The sequence below is a fragment of the Ciconia boyciana genome, chromosome 10, assembly GCF_034638445.1.
Source record: "Ciconia boyciana chromosome 10, ASM3463844v1, whole genome shotgun sequence".
Taxonomy (NCBI): domain Eukaryota; kingdom Metazoa; phylum Chordata; class Aves; order Ciconiiformes; family Ciconiidae; genus Ciconia; species Ciconia boyciana.
This window is the reverse complement of record NC_132943.1, coordinates 31,832,059-31,852,886: the sequence shown is the minus strand read 5'-3', so window position 1 is coordinate 31,852,886 and position 20,828 is coordinate 31,832,059. Positions and strand designations below refer to the sequence as shown.

The 20,828-nt window shown below is 40.9% G+C and overlaps 1 protein-coding gene and 1 pseudogene across 1 annotated transcript in view; both read left to right on the top strand.

The window, feature by feature from the left end:
* Positions 1-20,828, top strand: part of SPATS2L (spermatogenesis associated serine rich 2 like) — a 144,835-nt gene that overhangs the window by 8,074 nt on the left and 115,933 nt on the right. The gene's annotated exons all lie outside the window — the stretch shown is intronic.
* Positions 19,628-19,784, top strand: LOC140657823 (U2 spliceosomal RNA; annotated as a pseudogene).

The following is a 20,828-nucleotide window of genomic DNA, read 5'->3' as shown; positions in this document are numbered from 1 at the left end:
TTATACCACTTTAAATTCCCCCAAAAGACCAGATTAATATTTTCTTGTTTAAGTTTTCCTTCCCACAGAATCCCACTCCAGTGGAAACAAATCCTGCTGCATTTGTCCTGCAGTAACATATATTCCAGGTGTACTCTTCCATTTAATTTTCTGAATGACTTTGTATCTGAAAGGATTGTGCAATTTTTCTCCTTAAAGATTAATCTTGAAGTCCTTAAAATTCAAGCTCTCTTGTTTTTTCAGGAATATTATTCCTTGTACTTTGTAATTCACATCTGTGCTTCTTCAGGAAGATGTAAAAATAGCTGTTTCGAGTAGTTGCTTCAGTACACCCATGGGAGCTTCTTTCAGAATCTTGGTTTACTGTACTGTGCCCACCACTGATGTAAAAGGGATGATTCTGTCAGTTACCTGCCTTTCTCTTGACTATAATCATATACATGAAAAAGCTATGTATAAAGACAGCAGGTTCTTACCATGTTGTTGTTTGCAGGTTGTCTGTCTTCCCCATCTTTTCATCTCTCTTTAGAGAGAAAGTATTTCAAGTGTATTCTGGAAACTAGGACTGTATTTTTCCCTCCCTTTTTTGACTGTGTAGTTAAGAAATGTTAGCTGTGTTATCACAACTCAATTCACGGTTTTATTAGTCTGGATTGTGGCATGTATGTAATATAAAGGCTTGAAAATGAAATAGTTGTGAGGTTGCAGCCCTGGATCAGAAGATTCTGAGTTCAGTTTCTGCTCCTTGTCCTGAAATTTTACGTGATCTTGGATAAAATGGTTTCATTTTTATGCCCCTCCTCCCTCCAGACAATAAGGACTGACTGTTCTGCTTTTCATCCAATACTTTGTGTGTACGTGTGCGCACGCGTGCTTAGTTCCAAGCAACAGAGCACTTGAATGTGAACACAGCTTTATTGATACTGAAGTGCTAAGATAACTATGGGTTTGTGCAGCACCTAGCAGCTGAAAAGCAGAGCATCATTTGGGACATCTGAACACTATGATGATGCGAATAATGATGGTACAGTTTACCGTATAACAGAGGGAGCATGTGTACTCTGGCAGTGAAGTCTGTTTTAGATAATTATCTGCATAGCAGATTGGGAAGAATTTCAATTAGCTACAACACCTAAATGAAAAAGCATGACACTGATGAGGAAACATTAATTTAGGAGATTAATCTGCAGGACGGATGTTGACTGTAATTTCTGAAGGAAGCAGAAAGGTCAATACTTATACCAGAGTTTGTATGGCGTTAAGATAATTAGGTTGAGGTATCTTTTTATTTTTTAAAAGTCTTTTAATAGCAAGATAATGTTAGTTCTACAAAAACTGTCCTACCCTGAGGCTAAAATATCATAATTAGCAATGTCAGTTCAAAAACTCACGCTGGATAGAAATCATTTGACAGGAAGCTTTATATATTGTACCGGTGTTGAGACATTGAACTATAACTGCTGTAGAATCTGTAATTTTTTTAATCTTTAAAAATATGAAGCTTTCTTTACCAATCAGCTTCGAACTGTCGCTCCACAGTTATTTAAATAAACATCCATTCTGTGCAAACTACAGGAATATTAAGCATGTTTTGGAAGTCTCTGGTTAAAGCAGAATAATGGCTGCGTGTTTTTTCTTGGATTGATTCTGTTTGCCATTTGTCCCTGGCTCTAACGGAGAACTGGAGAGAGAGGCTCATGTGTCTAATGCTAGTCAGCAAAGTAAAGCCTGTGTGTCATGGCGGATTTTTTTATTCTACCTTCGTAGGTGGAGGCAAAGAAATTGTATTGTGCAAATAGAACCTAGAATATGCATGTATCCTTTTATGTCTGTACTGTTTTTTCTAAATTAAAATATTCACCTTTGTTAGTGTTTGTCACTGGAGCAATGGAAAATGAACCTAGATTTTCTGATATTAAACAAAGTGTTGTTTACCACTTCCTTGGCATTTACAGTGGAAGTGGTATCATCATCGCCTTGGGGTTGAAGCTGGAATACACTTAAGGCTCAGACTCACAACTGAGTCACTCTCTACCAGCTTAGCCACAGCAAATGAAACTGGGCACAGACACCAGGTAAAAAGCATGGGCCTAAAAATCAGTAAAAGCAGTTTTAAATCTTGTTTTTCTTTGTGCTCGTTGATCTGCTCATGACTCTTACTGCCCTTCAGCATGTGCCTGGCTGTATCAGCTGTAACAAGGCTGCATTTAGCTACTTCCTCAGCATGGCTGTTTCCTGTGCTGGACTGTTGTTGTCCAGGGCAGGTGTTTCTCTGCGATGCTGACACATGGTATACCAGAATAAAAGTTCTACTACAGAGTGCCCTAAGGCAGCATTGATAGGTTGCTCGCTCTTGACCTAGCAGCGCGCTTTGCTCGTGTCAGATGCTCGTGATATATGTCCCTTTTTTGAACTCTCTCTCACTGAAGAGAGAGCTCTCGTGTGGGCTTCAGTTGTGGTTTGATTGCTACTTGCTGTAAGGCTTTCAAGGATCCATTCACCTTTCTCTCCTTCACTCCTTTTTGTCTAGTCAGACTGAAAGTCCTCACTCAGGCCCTGTCTCTCATTTGCACAGGTAGCAGTTGGGTTAACAATGCAACTACGTGGTACCATGGTGACACTGCTGTTTCAGGTGTGATTGCTGTATTCATGAGCGTCTTTGAACAGACTCACCAAATGGTACTCGGGGACATCCACCTAGCTTTGTCAACTCTTCTCCCTAGGTGACTGTAGTTTGGATTCTGTGGAGGAAGTTTCTGCTCTGACTTGGCCAGCAAACAGGCTTCTCTTCCCTGATGCTAGGCACCAGTCAGGTAAGATGATATAAATGCCTTTCAGTGCAGTGTAGTCTTTTATGTCATTTGGCATTAATTTTGGTACACGCAGCAAAAACCGCTGTAGCCTGATTCACTTTACAATTCTGTATCCTTTTCATCCCAATAACCAAGTGTTTTGAGTCTGTTTTTGTTAGTGCAAAATACAATATTTTATGTGAAAGCCAGCATCTATTAAGTCCTGTGCTAAGGTGTTAGTAATGGAAAGAGTTCCCAGAGCCATGGATGTCTGGATTTACAGGTGAGGTTTTCCATTCAAGTTTGATCAGACCAATTTTGCTCATATGGCTGCATTTGTAACATAGCATGGTCTAGCCGTAGGTCAGGTAGCAGAAAAGGTTACCATACTATCATTTATTTTTATAAGGATGGATAATTACAAAGGAAAACAGAGCTGATTCCCTATGCTTCCTTCTACAGGTTATAAAAATACTCTTACGTAATAATTAGATACCTTAGCTCGGTTTTCAGATAAGCAATAAAAATGACAAAAATCCTACTGTTTTTTGAAATTTACTTTCCACGTTAACAGTGCAGATAGGCAAAAGGAAATTAACATTTTGGTAGACAACAAAGGACACTAAATATTTTTAAAGTCTCAGCTGAGCCAGTGCATGAACAGCTACCTATCTGTCCTCAGTCCTCTTCATCTGCATCAAAGCACAGTCTTTTTCCACAAAGCATCTGGTTCATGAGACAACCTTACAGGAGTTTAATTAGCAAAGGCGTGTGCGATATGTGGCCATGTTGGATTCATCAGGTGTTTGGAAAAGGAGAGCTAACAGATGTTTGATTCGAATGTGTCCAATGGAAATGGATCACAGCTCACATCCTTCCTCAGGCTGGGATAAACCTAGATGAAAAAAGCCTTTTTGTTTTCTTTAGTGACCTGCATTACTGTCTGTCCAGTTTCATCTCATTAAGTACAGAACACAGATTCTGCAAAGGCAGTGTCTTTGCACTCAGTCAGGACCCACCAAGGCAGGCACTCTTTTCTCACAGAAAATTCTCCAGGGTGACTTTGCAAGCCCGGGGTTGACTGGCACCTTCTTGCTTAGAGGAGAATGGAGATGTATGAGTACCAGGAGAAAGCATAATATTTTTCCTTTTCAGCATCATCTATAAGCTTTGCCCCCAACACTAGAAGAATGATGGTGAAGTGTGCATCAGATCCATAAACTCTAGTTTGAGACCTGAGCTTTTCCTCAATATCTTTTTATAACCCTGAAATTGAATGAAAAATATGATATAAATAAGACTGTAGAATGACAATCTCCCCCTTGTGCTTCAAGGGACAGATTGCTTGTTCCACCACAACACCCTGAACACCTCAGTCAGTCAGGAAGCCAGCAGGGCTCTGTTTTCAGCCAAGCTCGAGGTGCATAAATTCCAGTCTGAAGTGTACGTGGCACTTTCAGCACTGAAAATGCATGGTATCAGGTGAAAATCGGCAAAATAACCTTTACCCAGCCCTTCATGAAACGCTCCTGTTTTTCCTCTTGCTTGTAGCACTTTATTATTTCTATAAAACACACAGCCCTCTGTTGTAATTAGATGCCTTTATATGATCCCAGGGTCACACATTTATGGAATATGATTTTAGTTATACCAACAGTGATATCAACTGTCATGCTGGCAGCAAGCTCTTCTGTTAGTGACACACCCACATCTCGGAGCAAGCAAAGCCAACATGTTTCATTACTACGGACAGCAAAGAAAACACTTTCTCCTTTATTAATTCAATGAAAATCCATAAAGGTGAAGGGCAAGGTTAAAGTGAAAACTGAGTTAAAACAAGAGTTCAAGAGAGAAAGGAAGCTAGTGCCGAGAATGCTTAAATGACTTTTATCTGCCCCAGTGTTTGTACCAAAGTAACCTCTTAGCTTCTTAAGTAAAAGGCTGTATTTGTTGCTTACCATTCAGTCACTTAGGAAAGCATTTAGTCCCACACCTCACGTGTGCTGTGATACAGTAATAGGATTTGTGCACCACTGATAAATCAATGTGGGAATAGTATCTTATCAAGAAAAGCTTTGAACTTCTCTCTTCCTTTGGGACAAAATGAGCACCTGAAGTAACAAATCTGGTTTCTATAGATTTCCACTTCATGGTTTATGCAAACTTTGACTTTTTTGCAGTTGCAAAATTTGTAAGAGTAGTCTTCCAGCAATGTTCTCTGTCTAACAAAGCTGTTCCCTTAGCCAGATGCTGAAGATAATGTCCTCTATCTAGCTGCCTGTTTTCTCTTAATGATTTCTGAATTGCCCATTCCTCTGTCAACTTTGTTTGAAATCTGCTAATAAATTTATAAGTTACACAGGGCGTGAGCCTACATGCACAAAAATTACTCCTACATTGTGACTCTTACAGTCCCATTTCCTTTGGGAATCAGCTGATTAACCCAAAACAGAGAGAACTCCTTGAGCTGTCAGGAGATGCTTTGTAGCCGAGGTCTAAACTTTGTCACATGGCTTGGCAAATTAGTGCTATCTCATACCAATTGAATGACTGAGTCAGGTCAATCTTTCTGTTTGTCTGAAGGCCGGGTTGTGAGATGTGTGGTGGTGTATAGAAGAGACCTGTGTGTTTGTTCTGGAAATAGGTCCATATGCTGTAACACAGATTCATTGGAAAACAGAGCTCCAAGAGAACTTTGGAGTCTGACAGGCCATCCCTTCCACCTCACGGTGGACCGATATATGCTTATACCATGGTTTTGTAGTTGTTGGCCTTTCTTATTCTCAGATAACGCCATTATCTGCCCAGGCAAGATATTTTCAGAACTTCCCTACTGTTACCAGAAGATTTTGCTAATAATTAACAGACTCTTGAAAGTTGCAAGCTTTACTATCAGTTATATCCAAGTCAGAGTCTGTTGGTCTCAGTGTCATGGAGGAAGATGTCAAGTATTAACTTATCAGCTGTGTTTAATCCACTAATGTACCCCATCCTAGCAGGGCACATACAGATTTCTTCCCTATAGTGAGGCCTGTGAAGTATCATCCAATTTCTGTTCTGCACTCCTGGTTCTGTGCCTCTGGAGGGGAACAGACTCTGATAGACCCAGGCTTTTCTACCTATTTCTTCATCAAGGTGAATCCTCTTTTCCCTCTTGTGTGTCCCACTATGTACTCATCCCTTTCTCTTTCTCTTGGCCCTACCAACACTTTCATTCCTAGAGCTCTGTTGCTGTAACAAAACAAGTGGGCTAATGATTGAGGTATAACTGCACAGTGTTTTAAAGATACCTGCAGCGAGCACAGACAATCACTTGTTAAAATGGCACAATAAAGATCTCGCTGGTTTCTCTCATAGATTAGGTTATTCTGCTTGCTCTACAAAAATGCCTCAGCTATGCAGGCACGGAGCCTCCTTTGTTAAGAGCTACTTGTTAAGAAAGGGACTGTTGCATCACAAACAGTTGCTAATATTTCCTGTCTTGTGTTATCAATCATAGTAACTTAGTTATTGCTATCTCATGTATGGCTTAAATGTTACCTGGGAATGCTCTTTTTCAACACTGGACAGATGCCTCTGGAAAATCTTAAAATCCCTACCTGTCTGTAGTGTAAAACTTACAGTTCTGGAGAAAAGCATGAACTCACACAGTAGAAAAGGAACTGAAAGCCAAAATACCTAGGTACCGTTACAAACTCTGCAGTGAACTTATCATGGATAGATCATTTTGCTTCTCGGGTGCTCTATTTCCCTTTACCTTTTGTCTGTTTAGATCATTGTTTCTATGAGGAATGTGTTCTCATATTATATATGTTATCTGACTTTCGCCTCTGCCATAATGCAATTAAATAGTACTTTTTAGTGTCTACAAATAAGCCGAAGTCTGTAAGTGTCCAATGGCACTCCTTCAGTGGTAAATCTATAGTGGTCACAGAAAAGTAAGGTTAACTTCAGCTAAGAGACTAGCCAGAAGTATCATTGCCTGCTCGTGAGTCCATCATTCTTGCCTACGTAGCTGCAAATGATACAACGCACTCTTGCCACCACTGCGTCCTTCACAGTGAGTAAACACATGCCTTGGAAGAATAGTTTTGGCCACTTGTTGTAATTGGAGGCCAGCTCACTCTAAGGTCATTTATGAAAAAGAGAGAGCTCTGGCACATGTCTGTCCTACCTTGGCACCTCAGAAAATGGGACAAGTGAGTTCGGTGGCTTCTGGGCCAAATCTAGGACTGCTAGAAATGAGTGCAATTCTGTTGAGACAAGTGGAGTCATAGTTACTTGTTACCATTTTTAATTAAACAGGCAGAGTTCATTATTACAGTGCAGTAGAGAGAAATCTGGAAATTAAATAGGCTCATAGTTATTAACAGGTTAATGGCTTTTTAAAATAAAATTGCCATGTCATTAATTCATATGTTACCTCAAGGTTATTGTGTTTTGATGCAGGTGTACTTCAGAGCAAGTGTTTTGTCCTGTGCAATAACCTAGTTATGTCACTTAGCACTGAAAAATAAGATGACAGTGGTATCTGATGTATGAACAATATGCTAGAGAACAAGTGTGTAGAAAGCCGATACAAAGTGTGAAGACGTAAATCAGGTGCCTGCCAAGCCAGGACATGTGTGAAACAAATGCTATCGCAGTGGTGCTGACAGGTGTTAGCAGCAGCCAGCATGTGGGTTTTCTGCTAGTGCTTTTTATTTACATCTTTCTATTAAGTGAATCCTAGCTCTCATGTTTCCATGTGGAAAGCTTCTGTCCTCTTATTTTTTTTTGTGTAACAACAGATAGGTAACGTGGTGGTGTGACTGGTTCTGGACTAGTGCAGGCCCTGCAGTGCCTGGAAAGGGGTGGAGGGTCCTGCTTTCCTGCCTGCCTCTGGCTCCCTGTGTAAACCTTGAGAGTTCACCTGTCCTCGCTAGCACAGATAGAAAGGGGTGAAGGTGACTGAATGCTGAAATGAAGTACGAATTGTGTTAGGTCTGCAGATCTTGTGTTGACCCTCTTGAGATGCACAGCTTCTATATCAAGAAGCAAAAAGCCATGTGGCGAGGCAGGTGGGAATGAGTTCTCTGAAATTTTGGGGAGGGGGTGGGAAAAGAAAAGGCATTGAGACATTTAAAACCTCAGCCCAGCGCGTACATTTAGAGCAATGCAGAAGGAACCTGGAAGCTAGACAGGGGGCAGGACATAGGGACAAGGTGATGGAGGGATCTGAAGGTATCCTGCTGGTTCCCATGGAGGTGAAGTGCCAGGTTTCTGCTTTTTGTGAGTGAGCAGGAGTGCATCCTCAAAGGACATCTCTATGTACAAACATGAGACTTGATACTTACTGCCTCTGAGCCCATTGCCATGTCATCTGACTCAGTATGAAATAACTGAATTGTTTCTGGAAGGCAGGAGGGACTTTGGCATTGTCCATATACATGGCCCAGTGAAATCTGAGGTAAAGGCAGTTAGATACAGTGGTACCAGAGAGTCTTGGGCCCTCCATATCTTGAGGAAAAAACCATCTGTGGTGGTTTAAAATGAGAAATGAAAGCCATTCATATGCTCTGCAGTCAGGCTTTCACTGAGCGTTCCCAGAGGGGTGGCTCTGGAGAGCCCTTCAGGAAGAGCTGGGGCTGAAATGCTCTTTTCCAGTGCTGAGGTGGAACATCTGTGTTCTTCATGCTCTTTCTACCAGCTGGTTTATGATAAGGGATTTCTGACATTAAGGTGCTGAGACCTGAAGACACACAAGGATCATCACTGCCTGAGCATCTGCCCAGAGCTTACTGAACCTGTCCAGAGCCGGTATGGTGCACACAGAGCAGGACGTGCCTGGCATGAAGGCTGAGATGGACTCTTTGGGCACCTGGTTAGGAAAAATAATTCTGGGTAGGAAAAGAGGAGGAGAGGATCTTTGACACTGTGCAGTAGAGGCTGTGCAGTCTCTAGGGATGGTATATCTGCAAATGGATCTCCTAATTTACCTTTCTTTCATGACTCTCAGCTTCTCATCAGCAACTTGGTAGCCAGTGGGCAGTAGACTGTAGGTGTGATGGGTGTTGCGGGTGATACCAGATACCTGTGGTGCAAATGATGGAGCAGCTGCCTGAAACCTATACATTTACAAGAGAAGCTAAGGTGAAAGTCTGTCCAACTAGTTGAGCAAATAAGGAGCTGATTAGCACCAGCCCCTGACAAATACCTTCACAGAGACCACAGGAGGTTGGATTGGATAATCTCGGCACAGAGGTAACAAATCCTGCTCTTGCGCTTTGTTCCATTGTGTTGGCAACAGGATTTTGTGACCAGTCAAAGTGTATCTACACAAAACAAAGGTGTGCTACACCTTTGCTGCAAGATCTGGAGAGTTTTCCTGTGTACTAAGCAGCTGTGTGTTCCACTCACAATGGCTTGACAAAAAAGGCTTAGCTGTGGTTTGTAGTCTTCTGAATATTGGGCTAGAGATTTTTCAGTTATGTGTAAGCATTGCAATGAAGGACTTGAAAGTCATTCTTCTGTCTCAAAACTTACCTGTTGTAGTCAAAGGCGACAATAGCAAGTTTTTGAAAAATACTGCTCTAGAATATTTTTTTCAGTTGTTTTCTTGCATTTGGCAAGGATCAAGATGGTATTGGACAGGTGTATCTTGTCCTGTAGGGTTTACTTGGGGAGGAGGAGATCATACAGTGAAATGCAGGGTCTGTATGTTGGTCAAAATTCCCAGATAGAGCATTGTGTGAAGGGACTGAGGGGCCATCTAAATGAGCAATTGCATATGCATTTCCAGTGTGATTCTGCAGCCTGGTGAAGTAGAGTGTTGTACATGTAAGCAAGGAACTTCATGTGGTTGTAGGGAAGAGACATTAAAGTTACAAACGGCATTAGCAACATCATCCACGAATAACTTGTCTGGGTCTTTGGTATCCATGCATTCAAAAGTCTGTTGGACATTTGGAATACATGTAGAAAGAAAAAATTATTTGAGAGCTAGGAAGGACTTTTGGGTGAGGGATTTAAGACTGACTTCATTTCAGTCTTGGTTTAGCAAGAACTTGCTTTCTACTAACAAATATATAATTGGGGAAAATACTTCTGGTAGCTCTCAGTTTAGCAGAGGATGATATGTGGGATCTCGTATTTGGAAGCTAAAGCTAGACAATATCAGATGAGGACTGTATCACAAGATTTTAGCTGTGAAAGACCAATTTACTTCTCATCTGATGGTCTTCAGGTGAGAGTATCTGGAATCCCAAACTAGATTTCCCAAATACCTACTCTAGCTCACATGAAAGTTAGGTATATAGATGGAGAAAAGAAGTAGAAAGTAGAGTAAAAAAGATGAAAAAAAACAAGCAGGAGATTCTAGCTGATGCTTTCTCAGCATGAGAGGAACAGGCTATTTATCCCATGTGTCATGTAGACTGTTTTCTCAGTGTGTGTCCTCTCCTGCATCTTGTTGTCTGATCCATGCAGGCCTGAGGTACCTAACCCAGCCTCTGGCTGAGGAGAGATAATCCTTTAGGGTCTTCCTCAGGAGCATTTGATGACAACTTAACTCCCTGTCTTTCCAACAGGACCTTTCAGTAGGTTCAGTGTGATTTTCATCTCTAGGATCTTGCTCTGTGAAATGCAGGCTGTACAGCTGTTTAACTCTCAGACAATGGCTGAGCTGCTCTCTTTTGGTGTTTGTTGGGTTGTTACTTATTAGGCTGTTATCTGCCTTTCTGCTTGTTGCCTTCCAGTTCCCCTGTTCAACTGAGCAAACCATTCCCTCATTTCAGTAGGTGGGTATAGCTCTAATAGACGGGTCATGTATTCATAACCCCAGTGCTGCCCCTTTACTCATTTTAATTATGTGCTGTAGCAGGCTGCAACCTTGTCATATTCCCCTAAATTGCCAAAAACACAAAATCAAAGCTGATTACAAGTTACATGGATACCAAAAGAGTCAATCTTAAATTACAGTAACGTTACCTAGAGAGAGAGTCAACAGCATAAAGTAACACCTTATGAGCTCTTCTGCTAAAAAGCTGCACCAATTTTTGCCATGTGAGAATCTAACCCATTGTATGGGAATCTGTTATATATTTCCTAGATGTACCAAAAGGCCCCGGTCCTGCGAACATGTACACATGCATAATTTTACTTGCTGCTCTATGATTGTCTGTCCCCTTATTCAAACAGAATAATACTGCAAAAAGTATTTTTGAGTAAAGAGCTGTAAAAAATATGTGCTGGAAGGGGTATCCAAGCTCTGTTTCCCCCAAATTATAGGACCCATCCAAGTAATCTAGAAATGCCCGTGGTCATTGTTAAGCCTGTCGCATGATCTGATGGATAAACACACACACACACAGAGTTATGTATTCCATGCTTTTAAATATTCTCAGTTTACCACAACTTTTGTCTATGGGCACCAAACATCATTGTCTCAAGAGGCAGTTTACATTGGGAGTAATTAAAAAAGGTTACTGTTAGTCTTGAAATAGAGTTGATTATGTTGTAGCATGAACCAGATTTTTCTTCCTGTGGCAAGACCTTTCCAGCTTCAGATTTAAAAACCTTAGGCCCTGATCCAATCTTTCCAATGCTTTTGCTGACAGCTGGAATAGGCCTGTCAGTGCTCACATGTTGGCCCACTACCTGCTAAGTCCTTGGCTCCTCCATTTTCTGGCATCTTCTGCAATAGATTAGATGATACAAAAAAATGCCTTGGCTTCTAGTTGCAATTTCACATATGGTAAAGTGAGCTCAGCACTTAGTTATGGTTTGTTTTTTTTTTTTCCTCGATCCTCCCTCCTGGCGACAATTCCAAGAGCATATTTGGAAAATGGAAGTGGAAAATAGGAAAAACTGAAGCAAGTACTGGAGATCTGAAAGTATGGAGGTCTTGATACAAGCATGATATGTCAAACAGAAAAACTTCTTCAAACCATCTCTGCAGACTCACAGAAGAAAATGTGATGCAGGGGTTTTGTGCAAAAGATTAAGAATCTGGAATGTTAATTCTCTGAGCTAATTTGGAGGTATCTGTGCTGGTCTGATACAGAGGCAATAGCACGAATGAGAAGGATTAAAACCTATTAGTTAGCCAACACTTGTTGGAAACATAGAAATTGAGTGAAGCACTAACAGAGCCAATAGGACAGGAAACATCTGTCATACTGGCACAGTCAGCATTGTAACCGAAAAGGACCTTACCTTGCAGTCTTTCCTAGGGCAGGCAGAAGAATTTTAAGTTGAACTATACAGTTAACATTTTAGAGAGCACATTCCAACTTTTTGCATCAATGACAACTATGTGTCATTTTAAGCTCATCTTTGATGAACTAGAACTTACTTATTTGATCCTGAATATTTTGTGGGATTTTTTTAAGCTACTCTCTTGATAGACCACTACTAAATGTCTTCCTCACTCATACACACATTTGCAGTTCAGCCACTGAATAATAAAAAAAAAAAATCATCTGTAGTCATGACCATTATGTCTAAACATTTATCTCTTCTTAAATGCAGTATTCCTACAGTCAATAAGTGTGGGCCTTTTTAAGTGACAGAAGAAGCAGAATTGCTGCTGAAAGTCAGGCACTGAATTTATAGAAATATATCAAAGTACAGTAACCACAGTGAGTCTAAGTCCATCATCAGTTCCACTCTGGGGGTAGTAATAGAAAGGAACTTCCTTGTTAAGACCATGTGCAGGTGGGATCACCAGGTCACTTTACACAGGCTTACTGAGCTATTATTTCAACTGGATATGTAATTACCGCTCAACTCACAGCATCTCTCAGGACATACATGTTTTTTGACAAATTTTATAAAACATGTATATCTGCCTTTGAGCCCACTCTTAATTTCCTTTTCTTGCATAACCGCTGCTGCTTTATACAAGATCATATTGCTGGAGCTGAATGTAACAAAACCAGCATCAATATACGATTTGGAAGAATAAAAGACAAACATCAAAGAGCTGATAAATGCTCCCTAACAAATATCTCTGCTATGAGGCTTTGTTTACATGTTTCATTTAATGGGCAAATGATTAACCAGCAGTCTGTATCAAAAACCTGTTTTAGTTTGGCTTGCTCCTGGTTTTCTAGTAATTTAGGAAAGTGCTCCTAGCCATTCTGCAAGGCTGACAGAAGAACAGACCCATGAGATTTCAGAGATACAAGCAAGTTCCTGGTAGCTGTAAATAAGAGATGTATTATAATGTCTTCACATTAGATTGTATTTAGAGTTCCAAATATATCCTGCTGTGGGAGATGTGCTCCTGCTGTGCACCTCCCCAGGGATGCCAGGCTCTTCCAAGGTCACGCAGTGCTTTCAGTCTTGCTCTGCAGTGTGTTTTCCTCACTGACGTGCAGTGTCACCACTCTGCCCACAGCAGGGCTCTACATACACCCGAGGGAGAGGCTTTGCTTCTGCACTGTGCTGTATGGAGCTGAATGCTTTAACGCACCCTGGCGTCTTGGCATACTTCAGACTTGTCTCTGAGACCATTATGTTTGATGCTTCAGTCTTGAATGCAAAGATCAAACAGCCATGAATACCAGCTGGGCAATTCTTTTGAAGAGGAGGGTGCTCGGCTCCTGATGAGGCTTGAGACAGGTGAATCTGTTGATTGAGGATACACACAAACACTCTCTTTGGGGAGGAAAGGAACTCGGTATCTGTGTAGCTGTGGTGGGGCCGCTACCGCAGGGGTCCATCCAGCAGACGGCTTCCCCAGTATGACTGCATTGGTTGATGTGGCTGTGATGTAGATGCAGGCATAAGAGAGCTGTGTATTGTCACTGTAGCATGTCCACCAAATGTCCTAGGAGTATGTGCCCCATGTGATACGAGCTGAGAGGGAAGGGACAGCCTTCTCAAATCTTCTCTAGTAAGTCTGCCCCAGATATGGGACTCTGGCTAGATACTGTGGCTGCAGTAGATTTGTGCTTGGGTTGAAATTAACCTTTAACCTTTACAAAAGAATTGGGTAAAAGAAGCTTTTTGATACATAAACTCACTTATTCTGAAATCAATACCTACATTTCCTGGAACCCTTTGGCAATGATGGCTGGGGATTTCTTGAAATTGAATCTCATCAGCCTCAATATTTGCTTTTGCTGGAATAGTATTACATAGGTGCATCCTGGGACCATTACATCTTTCTTACTAATGCAAAAATTAAATCAGACTGATGCTTTTTGAACCAACATTTTTATCTGCATGTTCCCAGTTCTCAGTATAGCATTGGCATATGCAGCATGATTTTTATTAATTTTCATGAGAAGGATGGGCTGAAGTCCAGTGATTTGTGAGACTTTAGCATGACTTTTGCATACAAATGTTTTCAAATACAGAAATTGTTGCTCTTGAAGCTTATGATAGCTGGAACTGCCTGAGATCACCTTAATACTAAGTTTGTGCCCCACTTCTGCAGCAGCACTATGAGCTCTGTTGTCTCTGTTACCTAGCAAACGTTGGTTGTTTTAAACAGGTGACATTAGCATCTAAGAATTATTAAAGTCTTAGTAATTATTGTAGATTCAGATGGAAAAGCAAAATTTTGCGCTTGAAAATTGTTCTTTGAATTAATGATATAATGGCTAATTGCTGGGACTTAATCGAGTAGTTAAAAGAAGTGCTGGTACTGATAACACTAGAGCTGAATGATTTTTATTATGGCCAAAGTGATTCAGTTTTAAGTGCTATGTATTTTCCTGATGTGAGAACTGTTGGTATGTTTGATGCATCTGACCCTGTATTGAAACCAGTAGGGAATTGTTAGGGTACAGGATGGGTTTAACGGGTCACCCAATAAGTTGCTGTTTCCTGCAAGGACTTGATGACAGGAGAAAATGTTTTGTTGCATGGGCTTACACAAGGTATCTGAATTTTTGCAGTGTACTGTGGTACTTACTACTTTGTGAAATGAGCTGCTAGTGAAATGTGTTCTGAGAATCTATCTAATTAAACTGCTGAGAGCTTTAAAAACACTGTGTTAAACTACAATGTGTACTTATTGTAAAGGAGGATCTGTAAAGTTTCTGGAATAGAATCTAGCTACAAATTGCCAGTAGTTTTTTAAATTCTTATGCAAAGTGGTTTCATATTTAGAAATTTTCATAGTTTGGGGTTGATAGTGGCTTCCTTTAAAAAATGAGGGGTCTGTCCTCTCTTGATACAACCTCTTCATTCACATTTATCCAGTAGAAGTTAAAACTATTAAGCAAGATAGGGATCCGAGATTGTTCTTCTTGCTTCTAATGTACAATAAGTTTTTGGTACAACTAAACAATAAGGTGTTAGTTTATAATGTGATACATCACAAAGTATCTAAAGCTTTGTCGTGAATTGCTTTATATATGGACTGTGACTGATCTTCCACGGTGCACGTCTCTGACATGGAAAGAGGTGTGGGGGAATGAGATAGATCTTTTCTGGCCTGTGAGTGTGGATCGGTAGGGGAAGGCTGTGGAGGTTACTGGAACCATGAGTACTCAACTGCTTAGCAAGTAGGGGAGAGGAGGATTCCTTGTTCCAATACCCTGATATAAACAAAGCTTATTCAGGTTTTTACACAGGGCAAAGAAACTGAATGGTCAGTACGCATACAGCAACATTTTATTGCCTTTAGGAACTGAATTTTGCCACCTTTACCTGCCACCAAGCAGAGTAATAAATTCCAGGTTTCCAGTAAGTCAGTTCATGGACTAGGACACAATCTAAGATGTGTGTGTTATTCTGAATCTGGCCACTAAATCTTTAACAGAGGTTTTAGATAACAGGTCACATATATGTAGTGAGGCTGCCTTGTTTTTCTTGAGTCACAGAACTGGAATAACAGGACGTTTTTGTCACCATTCACTGAGCTGCTCATTTGCATGTGGAATTCATTTGCATGCCATTGACATTTGGGGGAGACCGCTGGGAAGCGTCTGGGAGGATCTGCACTTGATGCAGAACAGATCTCTGGCTGCAGTTGGATGGGAACAAAATTAGCTTGGCCTGTGGGAAAAATTGAAAAATTAAGCTCGGCTTCACAAAAATGTCTCTCAATCGTACATTTTTGTTTGGAAAGATGCAACAGTGCCATGTAGGTAAGGCATAGATGTTAGGTATTGGTAGGAAGGAGAATATCATTGCAAATCACCTTCTGGGCTGCATAGCTACCTTCCATCTTTGGGAAGTTCTTGGGGATTCACTTTTTCCACCTTCAGAACACTTTTCTGGCTTATTGAAAGGCTCTGTAGAGTCCAAAGTTCTGTTCCTTACTGTGCCAACCTGGTTTGTGATCTTGTATGAAAGAGACTTTTTCAAAGATAGCCTGTAAATGCTTTCTGGAGTTCTGAAATACACCAGCTACACACTTGTCAGCAAAATGTTCCTTTGGTTTAATAAGTTCAGGAGCCAGGAAAACTTGCCTGGTGTTTACCAGGACCAAACAGTCTGGTGGAATGAGTATTCAAGGTAGTGAACTGTGGCTGGAGTGAAGCAAATGTGTGTGGACACTCTCAAAGCTGGTCTTTTGCTTGGGGTGCATGTTAATGACACTTCCATGTTTCATGATGGATTCATTCAGACAGTAAGTCACTGGAAAAAAATACTCTCTGAAAAATATACACATGTTCTTGCTGACTCAAAATCTTGTAATAGCAGCATGCTTACAAAAAAAAAAAAGTAGTTATTTTGTGATCTTAAAAATCAAATGTTGTCAGAAAATGTCCTGGATTCTGACTGAATGCATGGTCATTTCAACTTGTTCAGGACACTTAGCTTCCCTGTGGCTCAGTTAAAGACTAGGAGCTGGGATGTCTGCGAGTGAAGGAGGAGGCCCCTGTTGCATATAACCAAAGAGGACTTGGAGCAATTTTTGAAATTGGACTGGAGAGAGGATATTTGTGTTGAATTACTGTATTTGGTGAATCATTCTTTTAAAAAAATATTTTTTCAAAGATGATAACAAGGTGATGGTGGTGATTTATTTACTTATTTCTGTAATTTCTATAATTGCCTTAATTTCTAGACTGGTACTGAAACTGTATCTAATCTTGACTAGTGAAAGACTACTGTCTGAGCAAACAGAGCAGCACCTGTTGGGACTGCACCTGAGGTGAATATATTGGGGCATTTTCAACACAGTCAAGCAGTAAAAGTAATTGCTCAGCTTGTGCAGTTGTGGTGTGAATGTTCTTGGCAAGGAATAGCCAGTTCTGGATTTGATGAGCCTTCCTATGTGATTTTGGTCAACTTTTACTTGATCTTTCTGGGCCTCAGGTACATCTGTTCAAGAGGCCGATCGTTTTCCTAGATTTGTTAGTTTGGTTGTTCTGTAAGTATCATACATTCTTCCAGGCAAAGCTGTCTCCTTCCTACTCATTATGTGTCTAGCAACTGGCACAGTATGTCCTCATAGGTGCTATTGTGATACAGAGCTCAATCCTATTAATAGTTTTAAAGAATTCCCAGTCATGTGAGCAGGAACTGAGCCTCAGTAAAACCAGGGAAAAGGCTTGATTGGGTGAGGTGGAGGGTGCGCTGGCCTCATGCTAGTGTCATCCAGAGAAACATTAAGTGTCTGCAGCATGAAGCAGGGCTGGGCATTGTATAAGTCTCCAGGGTTTTTTTCATGTGAGAAAGTTTCAGATTCAGGATGAGCTTTAAATTCTGTATTTAGTTCAGGCACCTGGAATGTTTTATTTACGTTGCATGTAGTAGCTGTACAATGAGGGTTTAAGGGAGTTCAGTTTAGGGTGGGAGGGGGAGAGGAAGAAATACATCTATCGAAACATTCCTTTCCATTTCTACAAAGATGCTGGCCACATGACCAGTGGCTGGCATCTCCTATATAGGGAATACTTGCATATACGCTTATGTATGAGCAACCCCCCTACTAAGATGCTCTCTGATAAGAAATGCATAGCAATATGCTTAAGCAAGGAACTGATAAACCTGTCACAAAATAGTGGCTTTCCATTTTCTCCTTGCAATTTTTTTTTAGCATGTACACATGTACTTTATATGCAGGAATATGTAAGCTCACATGCTATTTTAAGCATGTGGACAATACACACCAGCTTATAAATTCAAACCTAAGTGCTTAGGTAGTATCATGCTTGAAGGTTAATTTGCAGCAGAAGCTGCTGGTAGCTGAACACTGAAAGGAACATTAGTTTCCACTTTCTCCTTCAGTGGGTACTAAGAGGAACGTGATCCCTCAAGCCTGACATTACATAAAATTGTTATTAGGATGTAGATCCAAATTTTGTGCCTTTTGGGTTTTATTCTTTTAGGTTTAAGCATATAAAGCCAGACCTTGGAAAGGTCCGATTGCTGCTGATTTACATTAGCTAAGGATCTGGTTCAGGGGACACGTCAGCATCCTAACTTCTACAAATTCCAGTATGAGGCAGTTATCACCAATTCCTTTATTCCTGTGGTGACTAACTTCCATTTTCACAGTGCACTGTAACTGAAATGTAGTTTACAGTTAACCCAAAGTCACTTCTGAAAAACTGTTTTCACAAGGGAGTTTACTTAAGTTTGAAAGATATACGGGCACTTAGAAATGGCAGGTAAATCCCTCATTGCATTTGAAAATCCCATTTGGTGCTTACTCCCTGTTGACTTCCATGGGCATTGAGCTTGTTTGTGTTTTTGAAAAATCCCATGGGTACTTATATGCATCTTCATCTACTTAAAATTCTGGCTGTTGACAGTTTTGAAAGTATCATCTGATGGCTAGCAAACTGGAGAGTTGATTTGTGTTCCTGTCCTGGTTTTCAGTGATTGCTAGCATGGTCCTGCCTACAGGGTGTAACTTACTCTTTTGTTCAGCATGAAGATTACCTTCTGGCAAATCCCACTTGATTGGTTTGTTGTTTATTTTGCATTTATGATATTTCTTCCTCTGTGTTTTAAGGTGTGTCAGCTGCACGGGACAGAAAGAATTTCTGTGTGTGGAAGTTAAAAGGCATACAACAGAAAACGGTGTTTACATATGCGGTTCCTATTGCATTGAGCAAATTTTCACAAAACCAGAGTCTGACCTTTAGAGTTGACAGCACTGTATTTAATGTGATTGTAATTTATTTGAAGGCTTCACTGATTTTTATTTTAGCTTCTAATATCTGACACATTCCCCTTACAAAGGGATTCTGCCAAAAGCAATCCAAATCACAACTGAAAAGGAAAAGATGCAGAGAGTCAAACACCTCACCCCCTATTCCCTGTTGTTAGAAAATCTGTATGAATGGAGATATCTGATATCTCCCTAGGCTGAGAGGTTAGTGATTTTTAGAAAGAGTATCAGCCAGCTGGCACATGTGAAAAGTGTCTCTTTTCTAAAGGTCAAGTAATTAACTAGAAATGCAGGGTGAATTTTACCTTATGAAGTGTTGGTAGTGGAGAAACTGACAGATCATGAAAGTCATCCAGCAAAACTAAGTTGGATTTGAGTAATTTATGGAAGTTACAGAGTAATTTGTTCATTGAGTGCTGGCAAGAAGCAGTAGGCATGGCTGTTTGTCTTGCTGCAATGATACTCTGCAAGAATAGGCAGCCAAGACAGGACAGACAACTGCAGCTGACACTGGCTGCTCAGTGAAAAAGCTCAGATGGTTTTTAGCTCTCTGGATAAAGTTTGCTTGCTGCAGTTCCAGACCCAGAACTGCTTTGAGACAGCAAAGCTTCAGTAGGAAACAGAAAGTCACAAACACTGCAAAGAGAGAGGAAGACATCATCTGATCTAACAGGGGAGCTAGCTAACAGGGAAGTTCCAGAGGCCTTGGAGCAAAACAGAAGAGTTTTTGTTTCTGTGCTGGGTCTTACCAAATGTCCATCCAGCCTATTATTCTTCTTGGCCTTCTGGCTAAGATTGTCATGTCTGTTCTTGTCTGTTTAGTATCTGACAGGTCTTTGCTGTGAAGACTTGCTATTAAATAGCTCTGTGGAGTTGGGCTATGGCCTGTGGGCTTGCTCTGTCTTCCCTCTGCATCAAAACCCCTCAGTGACCCATCGCAGTAGAGTACAGTAGGAGAAAAAGGCAAAAAAGGCAGGGAAAACACTGCTTCCCCAGATTCTCCCATCCTCTAGCAGTTTGCAGCTCAGGGATTTCCTAAACCAAAGTTGTTATCCTTGTGGTTAGCTCTTGATGGAATCTAGTAGTCATCTTGACAGACTCTTCATCTCTTTGAGAAGCTAGGGACACGTGGTAATTAAGAACAATCTCTTTTGCTGGCTTTCTCTCTGGACCTCAGTGGATTGTTGAGCTGCCACGCTCAGGTACGGCTGGGTTGCAGAGGCTGACAGGAGTAAGGTGGAAGGTGAATTGTCCTAAGTGTCTGCTAGAGGACTAGAGGTCCAAGGACCAGAACCATCTGTGGGAGCTGCCTCTAAAACAAAGGCTGAACTGCCAGGCGGTGCTGTGAAGACTGCGGTCACAAGGATCGTCTGCAGTAGAGCTGCTAGTTTATAAACCTACACGTGGCACTGGGCAAGAAGTGAGCCAGTGCTACATGAGACAGCTGTGAGTAAAGCAGGAGCATCTGGGACTTACACTGTGGGCAAGCCAGAAGGCAGAAACCGGAGGCTGGAGCGCCTGTTACCTGGACAGAAAACTTAAAAAATGTGGCAGAGCCAATGGGCCCCACATCATGCAGTACTGCTGACTGAAATGAGAGAGTTATTTGGCTTCAGAGATGACTAAAACTGTACGAATACAGAAAAATAGTGCTGCAAATGGAATTTCTGACAAATTCCAAATTAGCAACTGTGAGTGACAAATGTTAGCAGATATCAGGTTTCTATTTATTTAATTGTTTTCTGACATGTTTATAGGTTTCATTTGCATCTTTTTTTGCATGTTAGTCTTTCATATTTTCTCATGTGAGGTGCAGAGAATTTGTATACCAGCTCTTTAAAATGGCAACATTGAGGCATCTGGGTAAGATTGTATATGACAAGGAAAATTCTGTGTATGTTTATTGCTGCTGTAGATCTTGTTTGTTTACAGAGTGAAATATTATTAAACAACTCAGGTGACAGGTGGAA